Source organism: Motacilla alba, chromosome 8 (assembly GCF_015832195.1).
Source record: "Motacilla alba alba isolate MOTALB_02 chromosome 8, Motacilla_alba_V1.0_pri, whole genome shotgun sequence".
NCBI lineage: Eukaryota > Metazoa > Chordata > Aves > Passeriformes > Motacillidae > Motacilla > Motacilla alba.
Genome location: NC_052023.1, coordinates 26,953,497 through 26,967,814, shown reverse-complemented (window position 1 = coordinate 26,967,814; position 14,318 = coordinate 26,953,497). Strand labels below are relative to the sequence as shown.

Sequence of the window (14,318 nt, the reverse complement as noted above, 5' to 3'; positions counted from 1 at the left end):
TGAAGAATTACAAGCCACACACACAAGTTAGGTAGTATAGTAGAGATAATCACGAAGTGAAAGGAAGGATTTTTGAGTGCTGTACAGGGGGGTTTTGAGCCTTGTACACAGGGGTCCAAGTTTTGTACATGGGGGTCAGGGGTTCTAAAATGGAGGGATTTGGGTGTGTCCTGTCCTCTTTCTTTCTCCTTCCTAGCCTCCATGTGTTTGGTGATGTTGGCACTCACAGATTGGTTTAGAGTAGAAAGTCACCATTCAATATAGATAGTAGGCATTGGGGAAAAAGTATAAACATGTAACACGTAATGTGTGATATAAAAGATGGCAGCAGCCCCTGGGAGGGCAGTGTGCCTTTGTCTGAGCTGCTGAACGGGCCACAGCAGCTCAGGAGAAGAATCTTTAAGATAGACAACAATAAACAACCTTGAGACCGGACAACAGAGGACTACTGAGTGTTTCTTTGAAGGCATGGGTTGGAGGAGAGACTTTTCCATCTTTTGGGGTCACCCCAATCCGGGGGTGAAACCCCACATCTGGCGTCCCTGGGTGGGCGGGAGACCCGACAGAAAGGATGGCGAGAAAGTGAAACAAAAGGGTGTCCGGGGGAGAGTAGTCTGAATTGGGTTATGGGGCGCTGCCCCACCTCACCCATTGGACTCAGCGCGCCGGCCGTGAGTCTGTCTCAAAGCACCGCGGGGCCACGAGCATCCGCCGGGGTCCGCCGAGGAACCGCCGCGGCTTCTCCTGCCCAGGCCGGCCCGCGCGGCGCCCCCCCTTGCTGGTGGCTCACCCACCCGTCGCGGGCGGGGCCCTGCTGGGGCCGCGGGCGGCCCTTCCCTCAGACCTTCCCCGAGGCGGGGCGCGGGTGACGCGCACCCCGTGGGTGGCCTCGGCAGTGAGCTTCCCCCGGACGCTGCTCAGCGCGCTTCCGCCTCTATATAAAGGCTCACTTACATGGCTTCTTCCAAGCTAGGGTGAGACGCTGGTTCTACCCAGCCTGCATTGCGATTAATATGCGGATTAAGATTCGCCCATTGGTCTGAAGGGGGCTTGGGGCGTGTCCCGGTGTGAGGGTTAAAGCGCAGGCTCATGGCGGTGGGGCGAGCTGCTGCTTGATGGGCTCTGTTGGGAACTGCGGGCACGAACCGGCGGCCCCGGCCCGTGAGGGGGCGGCCCCGGCCCGTGAGGGGGCGGCCCCGGCCCGTGAGGGGGCCCGTGGGGTTTCGGTCTCGGGCTGAAGGACTGCGAGGCTAAAACTTGCCTGCTATGGGCTGTGGGATCTCCTCGTGAAGGGAGGTGCGGTTGTCCGTAGTGTTCGTGCCGCACTGATCCGAGCCCTGTTGGTCGCAGGCTGTGGGGCTGGAGCCCTCTGGGGACGGGTTGTGCGGTGGAGTCCGGGCTCCCCTGCAGAGAGGCGCTGTGAGGGCTGGCAGTGGATGGCTTTAACCCCCCCCTGGCCCACAGCGCAGGGACTTTGCGTGCTGGCTTTTAATCATATCAGGGTATCAAGGCTACTGTAAACTCGGGGCACCTGCGTGGTTAGATCCAGGTGCTGTCACCTGGCTGTCCCTTCTTCCAGGGCTGCTTGGCTCCCGGGACCTGTAAGAGACTGGCCCAGCCCAGGATGCTGCCCTGGGGTGAGTCTGGCTGACTGCAGCACACACTCCAGTGGGTTTCCTGAGGATGGAAACCTAAATCTGGGATGTTTCTGCCTCTGTGGGTGCAGGGGAAGGACCCCCATATTGCTGGGTGTCCTCACAGCTCTGTGTGCTGCAGCTGTGCACTCACACACCTTTATGTCCCTCAGTCTCTGCTGGAGGATGCTTTGGGCAGCTCTTTGGGGGTCAGTATGTTGCTTTTTGGCCTGGCAGAGGCTTTTTGCTGCCCTATGGTCCTTTGAGTTGATTTAAAGGGGTGTGAGTGTGCAAGTCTCTCACCTGAGGGCTTAGACATTCTGCTCTTCCAAGACTGAACGTGGTCTGTCCTGTTGCTCAGGCAATCTCTTTTTCAGAGGAAAATGATAAATACAGGGGACTTCTTGCTTGTGGAAGTTGCAGATCTGGCAATTAATTTTAGAAATAAAACCTGTGATTTTAGATTTGCTCCTCAGATTTTTGGTTTCTGACCCTTCTTCTACCCCGTACACCTTGACCCTGGACTCTCACTGCAGGAGCTGCATCAGGGTTCAGAGCAAGACCTGGGGTTGTCTCTGCTATTCAAGCACGTATATAATAAATATTACTCTTCTTCTGCACTTCATCCCCCAGAAGTTGTAAGGAGTCAAAAAGCAAACCTTTTCTGAAGTCGAGTGTGCTGCAAATCCCCTTGGACTCTGTGTGCAGTCATGCACGTGGGGTACAGGAGGATCTTTGCTTGCCTGTTGCTCTCTCGATACCATGTTTGAAGGTCAGGGCTCACAGAAGAGTTTAGAGGCTGAATCAGCTTTGACTGATGCACCTGAGCTGGGTATCAACATCAGTTAAAGAGCTAAGAAAAAAGAGTCTGTGGCATCTTCCACCCCTGACATTGTCTCATTTTTGGTAAGGGGTGATCTTCCATTAGCTTTCTTTATGTGGGAACATGGAGGTAGGGCAGCTGTCTGCTTGGATTAGGAGGGCCGCAGGAGCTGATTTTTTCCTGTGAGGCTTTGTTTTTTTTGGAGGTTGGGAATATCCCAAGGAACCTGGGTGTGTGGAAAGTTTGCCTGTGAGTTGCTTTCTTGTGGCCTCCCAGTGAACTCGAGGTAAACTGGGACTAAGACTCCCTTTTCCTTCTCCGTCCTCTCCTGAGAGCAGTGGAAATGCATTAACGTGATGCTAATTGTTAATGTGATGGATGGCAGCAATTAGGGGCTGTAATCCAGTCTCTGCATGTGGAGTGCTGTAGTGCAGCCTGGGGAAGCTCTGCTAAACACCCTGAGCTGGGATGCAGCATTCCAGGAAGCCCTGGGGTGCTCCTAAATGCTCCTGCCCTTGGAGGGAGCTGTGTGTGTTCCCTGCATGGGGCTAACTGTGCCTGAAACAGCAATTTCATTCAGATTTACAGCCCTGTTTTGCTGGATGCTGCTTCCTCCAACAGCGTCCCCCTGGTCAGGGTTGCTGAGAGGAGACGCTGCTGTGCCAGACATTGCAGTTTGGGCATCTTTGTCCCTGATGCTTCCAGTCTCACGTGGGTCCCGCTGGGCATGGCAAGGCCATGCTCATTTAGAGCTGTTATTTATTAAAAGAAGTGCTGGGTGATGACCCTGTCTCCGTCCCTTCAGCTCCTGGTGACATCAGTGACGCAGCTGGTCTTGCGAGGTCACTCGTTTCCCTTTGTTTAATGATCTGCTGGTGAAAACGAGCTTCCAGTGCTCTCTGGAGTGTCACTGGGACATGAATATTGATGAAACCTCGGTGGTCCTGGTGCTGTCACAGCGTGGAGGGCTCATTTGGAGCTGCCAGGCAGTGTGGGGAACTCTGTGATGGAGTGATAATCAAGTGTTGCCGAACTCTGCTCCGAGGTGCTGCTCGACACTTGGAACTTGCAGGCTCCTGGCACAGCAGCAAGAGGCTGGGCTGGTATTTTCCAAAGCAGGGACACAGCACTGTGAGCTCTAACAGGGGAGGGATTCATCCCTCAAACATCCATGGTGGTGCTGCAGGTATTGGGAGAGTTTGTTGGTTGCAGCTTCAGGTGGCAAACGGTCCAGTTAATGAACCTAATATTTTCCTAACATAAATATTTTCCAGGGTGGAACTGGGGCGAGGGCAGATGCAATGCAACATCTCCTGAAATGGTCCTTTTGGGCTGTTGGTATGGAAATCACTGTAAGAAATGGGATGTGGCTGTTACAGATACACAAAGGAAAAACATGATTTTAAATTTGCAGACTTCATTAGTCCAGGTGAGTCCCTTCCAGATTCTGCTACCCTGTGTAGAAAAGTCAAGGTGACAACTGAGTTATGGTAAACAAAACGCTTTTTTCTTTGAAAAATGAGGTATTTTACATGCTAATTCAGAATAGATCATGCAGTTTGCTGTGCCTTTAAGAAGAGTATATTTAATATACGTGCTTGAATGGCAGAGACAACCCCAGGTCTTGCTCTGAACCCTGATGCAGCTCCTGCAGTGAGAGTCCAGGGTCAAGGTGTATGGGGTAGAAGGTTGGTGACCTTTATTTTCATAACTGTGGAGAAGGATCTGCTTCACTCTTGGTGTAATGCAGATCTGACCTGCTTTTGCTTAGAGCAGTATCTTCCCTTCCTGCCTCAGGTGTTCTCTGTCTAGAGAGGTTGCAGGAGAGCCCTTCTGCAGGGATTTCTGCTGAGTTGAGGCCATAGGATGTTGGCAGAGTCTGGTTTTAGTAATGAGCACTAAAAGATACACATTCTCCCTCAAAACCTTCATGTAACAGTACCTGTAGGAGCTGCCTCTTGCTCATCAGGTTTTTGCACTGTTATTTTGCTGTGCAGCCCCTTGCTACACTAAAGGAATTGTTCCAAACTCCCCTGATCAAACAGAGCATTGCCTTTCTTGCAGGTCCTGCTGGATGTGGCACAACTGAGCTCATTTAGGTTTATTTTTTTTAAAGTGGATATTGGCTTGTGTGATCTCCAAGCCAATGGTCAGTGCCAGCCGTTGTGTCTCAGCAGTGTGGAAAACCTGCTGCAGTAGAGAGACTGCTGGGCTGCCTTTGGAGAGGGTGCACATGGAAACAGATACGGTTGGACTAGACAGTCTTAGAGGTCTTTTCCAACCTTAATGATTCCGTGATTCATATCTCCTCATCTTTGCTAGGGCACATTGGAGATCCACAGCCCTCTAAGGATTTTAGGAAAGACTGTCCCATTAAATGCTTTCAGAGCTGGTGCCCATGCACCAGTGTTTCTGGAGCATAATCTGTATGAGTAAGAAGTAGGAGGGGCTGTGAACCCTGAGGGATCTGTGTCACTGCTCTTGGAGATTTAAGGGTCTGAATACTACCTTGAGGATGTGGATTATATTCATGCTGGGGGGAAGGAAGCAAAAAAAAAAAAAAATTATGCTTTTGGCAGCGTAGGGTAGAAGCATCACCTTTCCTGACATGTTTGTCTTGAGCGGAGATGGTATCCAGTGGTAGGATGAAGAGAAGTTGCATGCTGTCTGGTGTTAATTACAAAGGGAAAACCACAGGAAAATCAAACGAAATTGAATCCCACTGCATTTGATATTCCCAGAGTTGAAGGCCTCAGTACGTCTCATTAGTTTAAAACCCCTGATGGAGAGAGCTCAGCTTCGAACGGGAAAATTGATATGACATTGAGACCTGGGAGAGGATTAGCTGCCTGCCTCAGAACTTGTCCAGAGGAGTCGAACATGCAAATGTTCCCAGAGAGCAGCTCCCTGCAAGAAGGATCCTGGATAATTAAGGCCCCTGGGACCGCACAGTTGCAGTGAGGGAGGGATGAGGTCTGTGTGTCTGAAAAGTCCTTCCACTGCATTCTCTCTGTGGGGGAAATAATGCCTGGGCAGTACAGACAAGCCCAAAGCTTTGTGTGTGCTTGACTGCTGGTGACAGAGATGCTCTGTTCCACCCCTCAGTGGGATTTGCAGGTGCTGGATTAGGATTGAACTGCGCAGGGTATGGCATTCTTGGACTGATGAATTGCCTTATCTGGCAAAGATGTCTGTGGAAGGTGTGTGGCTGAGACGAAAGCCTGGGTTTGGCCCACTGTGTGACTTGAGCTTTTGTGGCAAAGAGTTTGGTTCCATTTTGTGACCCTGCAGCAGTGCTGAAGGCCCAAACACATCTGGCTGCTATGACCCACTGTCTTGAGTGGTATGAAAATCACAACACTGAGGCAATGTGGATAGAAAGGTGTAACTGCTTTTCTGGATCTTGAGCTGGTAGGAGGTGTTTGCTGGGGAATGCAGGCCATGGGATGCACTGTGCCTGTCGGTTTGTACCTGTGAGTCTCTGCTTTGGGCCCTGCTGGGTTTCCTGTTGTGATGAAGTGTTCTCTAACAGCTGTATGTGGAGAGAGGATATTTCCCATTTTCTCCTGCAAACCCCAGCCGTGCTATGTGCACTCTTAGGCAAGGTGCTAATGATGAAGAATCCGTGACTTGGCAGCACACCGGGGTTTTCAGCTTCTGAAAACAAAATGTGTTGGTGGACTGGCTGTGATCTCTGTGGCAGGTGGAGCTTGCAGACCATACCAGCATCTCTGTGCTTCTTGTGTACTCAAAGGGTTGTTTCTAGCTGGGACATTGCAGTCCTCAGGCAGGATTACTGGAAAAGGGCAGGCAAGACCCCCTTCTTCCAGCAGGCTGATGGAAGGAATCTGGCCATCAGCATGATGCATCTCCTCTGGACAGAAACTCCTGCCCAAGTAGCCAGGAGGTGACAATCTGTGCTTCCCTCTGGCACAGGCTTTCTCGGAGGGAAATCTTGTCTCTTGTTGAAGCAGTGACTTGGGGCAGGGATCCTCCTCACTCATCTTCTGCCTGTGCCTCTCTCTAGCTTGCTTAAAATAAACAGACCTTCAGATTCTCCACTGGAAGAGCAGCTCCAGGGAGGAGCCCCAGAGGAGAGCACTTGTCCCAGCACAGGGCATCGCTCACGCTTAATGTTGCTGCTGGAGAAGATGTTGGCAAGAGCAAGGAGCTCTGCTTTATATAACTTGGTGTCACAGCTTCCATCTGAGGGTAGCCTAGGTCAGGACTCACCAGCGTGGGAAAAGCATCAGCAAGGAGGACTTGAGACATGGATAAAATCACCCAAGAAGATGATTAGAAGGTAATTGTTGTTTCCTGCAGGGTAAGAAAATAATGGACTTCAGGTTTAAATCAAACAGCTTTACGTGCTGTGTGTGCACGGGGACCTAATTCAGCTTTGGAAATGTGTTGTCCTGGGATGTTTTGGCGGCCAAAAAATATAACGAACCTTTAAAAAGGAACTTGGCAATTTCATGGCAGATAACTCTTGATGATGGGCCTAAACACAGCCCTGAAGCAATTTACAGCTTGGGAGTTTGTAAGTGCTGGGCTGCTAGGAGCTGGAGAATCATCCTGGGAAAACACTTCCACCTTCTCTTCAGTTCTCGCCATTAGCATCAAGCCCAGTTCCTGTGGGAGACAAGGCTGAGTTAGAGGGACCTACAATATCTTGGCTGATGGCTTTCACGAGTGGACAAAGGTGGGTGAGTGACCCTATCACACATCTTCTGAAGTGAGAGCCTCCTTTTTTCAGAGACTGGGATCAAAAGAGCCATTTTGGGTCTAACACTGCCTGCCTGTGCAGAAGTGGAAGTTGTGTTTAGGGAGTTGCTTGGTGACAGTTCCTCTGGAAAGGTTTAGAGAACCAAACAGTTAAGTAGCTTTAATAAAAATGTATCAAAATTTGTAAACATATGTATCACATCTCTTTGATAATGAAGGAGCAGTTAATAAGTATTTGCAATCAATGTTCCTACCTGGAAGCTTTCTCTGAAAGCATTTCTGAGGCTGCTCAAACAACCCATTTATTTCTATCATTTTAACAACCTGTTTTCTCAAGGCAATTAAAATTACTTGCTCAAAGAGCTGTCTCCCTTCCTCTCCACCTACGACACGCTCTATTTTACAAAGCCTTGGCTCAGTCTCTGCCTTCTGGCTGTTTCCTGAACGGCTGGGGAAGATCCTGGAACTGGTGCTGGCTGGGATCCTGCTCTGCTGGAGGTGTTGGCAGGGCAGGTGGGCAGCTTTGGGAGACAGTGATAAGCTGGGCTATAATCACTCACGTGGAGATCCCTACCAAAAAAACAGCTTATGGGGGAAGTCAGGAGCTGCCTTGATGCACGGCTTGGGTGTGTATGTGCACTAGAAATCCTTGCACTGGCTGGAGGAGCATTGGTTTGGCAATGTGGGGAGCAGGGCACTTCTTTAGCTGCTCTTCTGTGGAATAAAATTATGTGACATCCCACTGATGTGTTCTGAGGACTTGTAGTATACAATTCTTAGTCATCTGACCTCTGTGCCTGGTGCTTTCAGTGTCTTGACGAGCTGTTGTTGTGATATATGGAAACCATATATCCTGGTTTTCCTCCGCCACAGAGGTCCAGGGCCCTACCTGCTGCTTCCAGGATGTGTGGGCATCACGTAGGTTTGTGTGACTTCTTTGGGCTGTTGGATCAATGTTTCTTCCTCTTCATAACAATGGGTGTGAGTGGGTGGCTGGTTCCCAGAGAAACGATGTGCCTTCTTGAAGACTGCAGGATTAGCTGGGGTTGATGCAGGAGTAGTTTAGGTCTCCCAGCCTGGGCGCATCCCAGGACAAGGCTTAATAGGTCAGTGTTAAAAGTGGGGATGATCCCTGCCTGTTACAGAAGCAGCTTACTTTTGGCTAAGGAAAGATGGCAAGTGATGAGTGAAAGCTTCAGATTCCAGGGTTCTTCCCCACGTATTTCTTGCAAGGATTTAATTTCTCAGGCTGTTCTGGTGCTTTGCCTTTCTCTGGGAAACTGGAGCCATGTGGTTCTGACACTCTCTTATTCCCTGGGGTTGTTCCCTGTCCTCCTCTCTGGGGATGTGTTAGGGCTCTGCTTTGTGAGATAACTAGTAGGGCTGTCAGCCTCCGTGTCCCAAGAACCTGAGAAGACAAATAGTCCAACACGTGTAGCCACCTTTGCAGGTCCTGAGGCCCCGGCAGGAGCCAGCCGGGTGACGGATGGGCTGACGAGCTGGGCTGACACAACTGGGTCAGCGCCAATGTCAAAGGGGTGGAAGCTGTGCCTCCTTCTCCCCTCTGCTTGGCACCCCAGCGCCTCTGGGCCAGACAGTGGCCACTTATCACCCCTTCCTTCAGTGCCTGCTGTAAGCTGGCAGCACCAGAGCCTTGTCTAGAAGAAGAAAGACACAAGTCATGGTCTTAATGCTCTGCTGTGGAGCTGCCATCTGTCCTCTCCTTGGATGTCGCTGCCAGGGCAGCCTGGGAACATAACCCAGTGCTGAGGCTCTGTCAGGCAAACATCTGGTTAGACTGTGCTCTATGCCTCTGCCTTCCCAGCACACTGTGGTGCTGTGTTTCCTCAGAATGGTGAGCTTCATGTACCTGCACGTACATATGTGGATATATAATTGTTTTTTTAGAATTCCAACTCTGGGCTTTGCATCTTAATGCTGCTTTCCTTGTCCAGCCTCCTACAGCCTCTCCTCTCTCATCTGGAGCCAGCTTCTGTGCTGTGGGAAGGGTTGCTTGTTTGGAGAACACTGTGCAAATAATCTCATGAGTTTCTCCCTTTATGGACGGGTGAGGAAAATTTGGCAAAGTGGCTTCAAGTGAATCTTGTGCGCATTCTGGAGGGATGAGCTGAGAGCCCTGAGCCAGTCTCACTGTGCAAAATCCATTAGCCACGAGCAGAGCTGCTTCTGGACTCGGCATTCAGTACCTGTTACGGCCTGAATTAGTCCCTAATTTCTGTCCCTTACAGTTAAAATTACTCAGACATTTCTTTTTGAGACAGGATATTGCTTCTGACTAAATACCCTAAAGCCACGGCTCTACTGACTATTAAATTGTTCTCAGGAATGCACTGATCCTCTCGTCTCCGGGTCAGTGTAGGCTGGTGCTGTCATCTCCATGCTGCTGTGGGGCTGCAAGAGGTACTTTGCTTTGCTGTAGGCAAGCAAATGCTGAGACACATTTGAGGACTCAATGGCTGCAGGTTTAATAAGATCAATACTACCACTGCAAAAGATTATATGGTATACTAGGCAGCAAATAGAGCACTTCTGCTGGATTTGGAAACCGTTTATTGAGTCTATTAGGGATGGTGAGGTAGAGGGCATGTGTCTGGAGTGAATGGCACGGTTGCAGTAGTTGAGACTTCCACATTAAGGGTTTTGCAGTCTACTAAATAATGGAATTAAAATCAAAATGAATGAGGAAGTTTTGTCCAAGAAGTCCTACCTGCAGCCACATCATCAGCCAAAGAACAGAGGAGAAACATGCTGCCCAGAAGACGAGTGCTTGCTCCTGTATCCATTGGCCTGTGCCACCTCCCTGAAGCCTTGAAAGATGTCAGGAAGAGGGGAGGGATGTCTGTCAGGCTTCTGTCAGGACAAAGAGCCAGTCAAAGTGGAAGCTTGGAGATCCTCCCCTTCCCACCCAGCAGGCTGTTGGCTCTTCCACCCACAGCTGACAGGTCAGAAGTTATTTTGTGCTGTGGAACATCCCTTGTGCCACACTGTGTGCTCTACGGCCAGCGTTAATGCTGCTGCCTAACGCAGCCCACGGTGGGCTGGCTTGAGTGAAGCAGCAGCTTTTGGGAACTCTGTTGGTCTTGTTTGAGCTGCCCTTGTGCTGCCATCACCTCCTGTGGTGTGCCCTGGAATAATTAGCTCTAATCAGACATGAGCAATAGCCTCCCTGGTCACCCTCTCTGCTCCTGGGGAGCACGGCAGGGCACCCGACTCCTGTCATTTCTCTGGTGCTCTGTCCAGACTCATTTGAAATGCCTTGCAGGATGAATTACGGTGCTCTAAGGGAATCTGCAAAATAGGATCACAGGCCAATTGAATCCATCTGCAAAATGCGGGAGGATGATGGATCGCCCTACGGATGGATTCTGCTCACCCCTTATTTGTTTTTTCTTTTTAAAAAAAATTATTTTAAAACTCTTGGTGAGAGTAAGAACAACAAATGCTTGAGGAACGAGGAGCTGGATCAGGCCATGCTGACTAAAGGTGGTTGATGCAGAAGGGAAGTAGGGGAGCAAGGAGAGATTCACACTGTCTGCTGGCCAGTCTGGTCCCTCTGAAAGCAGACTAATGTATGGGAGTGTTTTGTGGCATAAAATGTGCTGGGAGAGGCTGGAATTACTATCCATGGGGAGGCTTTAGGGACAAATAGCAACTGGCCAAGTCAATCAAAACAGCTTCTAGTAGGAGCTGTGCAGGTGCTGTGACCCATGTGGATGTTGCAGGTACCCCAGGGCAGAAAAGCAGCTGAATGCAGCCCTCAGGATCTGATTTAGCAATTCCTGGCTGGCTGGCCTGGCCGTGCTCCCCCGGGAATGTGGCCAAGGTCACCCATCTTGGCCCTGGTGTGGTTGAACTGCCAAGGAAGAAGTTAACCCCCTTGCACTTTGGGTGGATTGAGGTTGGGCTGGTGTTACTGAGCTTCCTCCTCCTCCGGCTAGGATGCTCCAGCCATGGCCTGAGGGGGAAGGGAAATGAATTAAACCCATCTTCAGACACGTTTGTATTGATTCTGTCACTTTCTTGCTGCTTGCTGACAGGTGATGGATGGCTCATAATGCGACTGGCACAGTACATTACGTTTCCCATCCAGGGACTCCTAAATCATTTCAAATTTTCAAATTCCCTAATCAATATTTTATCAGTAGCAGAAGAAAGCGGAACAGACCCATTTCTCAAGAGGTAGAAGAATGAGCGTGTGTGGATGCATGCCTGCACATACATAGGCATGGGAGTTTGGGTATTTATAATCACAACTAAGGCACCGTTAGTTTAACAATTATATCTGCAGCCAGAAAAATAAATACAGAAGTAGGACCAGGAGTGGTGCTTACATTTAAGTGACTTCAGGATGAAGTAAATTAGAGATTTGGATTTCTGATATGAACATGGAGGATTAATGCCATGTGGGCTTTGCACTCATTGCTCAGCCGGTTGCTCTGTCCTTAATGCAGGGTGCAGGGGGGTTGAGGCAGGTGCAAACATGCCTCGTTTTTTGGGGAAGGAAATTGGATTTTCAACCATCTGTAATGCAGCAGGACTCAGATCTCTCACATGGCACTGAAGCAGTAATGGGGAAATATCCCTAGCAAGCCTGTCTGGAGCTGGATTATGTGGCCTGGATGGTTGTCTGGCACTTTAACCAACCATGGCACTGTCTTCTTGGGAGTGGGGTGGGCAGAGAAGCATCCTGTTGCTGCCGTGGTGTGTTGGCTCCTGGGGCACTGGAAGAGTAGATGAGAATGTGCCTGCAATGCTTTGTGCTTGAAATGTCCTGAGAAAACAGGGTGTGCCTTTCTCCTCCTGTGCTGGTGCTTGCTGCTGCAGTAGGATGTGATTCAGGTGGGGCTGAGTGAGCATGGAGAAGGAAGGACTGGGGCATTTCAGAGGAGGTGCAGGTGCACTCCATGATGGTAGGATACTGTGTGGAGTGGCTGGCTCCAAACTGAGACCCAGACTCAGTGACTTTCCATGTCTTCCATGCTGGGCTTCCTTCACCAGTAGCTCCCAGTTCCTGCCTGGCATCTGGCTTTCTGCTGAGCTTTGGGATGGAAGAGCCCAGGGAAGAATGGAGCTGGTTCCCCCTGTTGTAGGAGGGTGGTCTGTGCAAAGTGGGGGCAGCACAGCACTTTTCCCTTCCAAAAGATGATCCTGGCGAGCATGCCTGTCTGCCCCAAAGATGGCTGCTTTCCCCAAAGCCTTCCTGTGCTGGTGGTCCTTCCTTTGTGCTCCTTGCATGCCCTGACCTCACCTGCTCGACAATCTTTCTCCATCCAATTACTCATTCTCTTAGACTCTTGTTTTTTATTCCCAGACTGGATGTTTTCCAAGTAAAAGATTTATTCTTAAGCTATTTTTTCCTTCCCTGTGAAGAGAGCTTGCAAGCAGCACAGATGTGAGGCTAAACATAACCTTCCTTGTTACTGTCACCTCTCCTCAGCCTTTGCCTGGCTGATCTGGTGTTGCCTTTGCTTCCAAGTGTTGTTTCACAGCTCAGTTGTAGCTTGCTGCTGGAATACACAAGGTAGGCTTGCAGGAGGGAGCAGGGCTGCTGCTCTTGGGGAGCACAAGGTGGAGCTCAAGGGTGGCACTTAAACCCATGCTGACCTCCTGGTCCTTTCCCAGGCTGTGTGGGGACCCTTAGCTCTTTGTGCTGCTGTGGTGGCATGGGCTGAATACAGGACAGACAGACTCTCCTTCTAGAGGTAGTTTAAAAAACTGCTTTTTACTCATAGAAAAATCTACTGTGCCTTTCCATCCTGACCTCTCTGTGGTTTATGGGAGACACACAATGCTCTTTCCCCAAGACAAGAGTGGCCTCGCCACCAGCAGGGAGGTCTTATGCTACAGCACTTCTATGCCAACTTTTTTTCTCTATGTTCAAAGTTTTCTGTGGGCTTGGTTTCAGAGACTTGATCCCTGCTGTGCCCGTGTGGAGGTGAAGTTTGCAGCTATACCCTTTTCTCTCTGTTATCACATGCTCAGGGTTTGCTGTCCACACTGCTTCCTCCCACGGAGGCACTTTGTGTAACAGGAACCTGGTTGAACATTGCAAAAAAAAGTGGGGAAATAACTGATTTTCTTCTTCTGAAAGGCTGTGCCTGATCTGCAGGAGCAGGAATCCTTTTGAAGAGCTCCTGCATACTTCATGTGTACCTGAGGCAGGTTGCAAGGCTGTTTTCCTTTTTCCTTGGTTAAAGATAAGATTTAATTGAACCAGGGAGAAGTCAGTGTTTGCAGTGTCATTTTCTGATCTGATGCCTGTTTGGAGTTGGGTCTGAAAGTGTCTGGAAGCAGAATTCCTTCAACCATGCTGCTCTGGGCAGTGTGTCCACGATTCCTGGAGCACAGCAGGAGAGAGGAAAGAAGCTACTGAGGTGCCTCCCAGAGAGACAAAGTATTTGTCATGTAGCTGTCACCAACCACTCTTCAAAGCAAACTTGGTCACCCAGACTGCCTGCTGCTTTCCCTCTTTTAAGTACAACAGCAGGAATTGCCTTTTCCCTCCTGCTTTGGTGGTAACCTCCTCTTGTTCTGGTGCTTTTTGAGGACGCATCATGTGTTTCACTGTGAGCAGGACAAGAGTGAGACCCAGACCTTTGCAACACACATGTGAGTCCCTGCCAATGACTGCACTGGGCTGATAAACTCAGTCCTTCTGCACAAAAGGTGAAGCCCATTGTTTGGGCACAGGTGGCCAGAAATACTGTTTCCCTGGATGAAAGATGTTCTGAAAACCTCTGTACCTGAGAGTGAAATGGGCCCTTACCACCTGAAAAAGTTTGCTGTGTTTTGCAGTTCTCATCTTCGTGGTTGCTGTGTCTGGGAAAGAGCAGAGAAACTGGGAAACTCTCTGCAAGCAGTATTAGGATTAGTTCCTGCAGGGGGGGATAGGGTGAACTGGCTCCCCAAAGGCAGTGCTTAACTCCCATTTGTCCTTAGGACAAGGAATGTGTTCAACCCTAAAGCTCCAGGATGCAGCTCCACCTTACATCTTAAAAGGTCCTTTTCAACCTAAATGCTTCCGCGAGTCTGTATCTTACATGCTCTAAAATATACTTGGGTGTCCTGAAAGGATCTCAGGTTAGGAGCTGGGATTTATGTCCCTCAGGATAAAG

General features: G+C 49.8%; 1 long non-coding RNA gene across 1 annotated transcript in view; it reads left to right on the top strand.

Annotated features, from left to right (window-relative positions):
- Positions 1 to 575: 575 nt before the first annotated feature.
- Positions 576 to 14,318, top strand: part of LOC119704038 — a 116,308-nt gene continuing 102,565 nt past the window's right edge. Inside the window, exon 1 of the long non-coding RNA XR_005257818.1 lies at positions 576 to 974. This is a non-coding gene — a long non-coding RNA (uncharacterized LOC119704038). The remainder of the gene's footprint in view (positions 975 to 14,318) is intronic.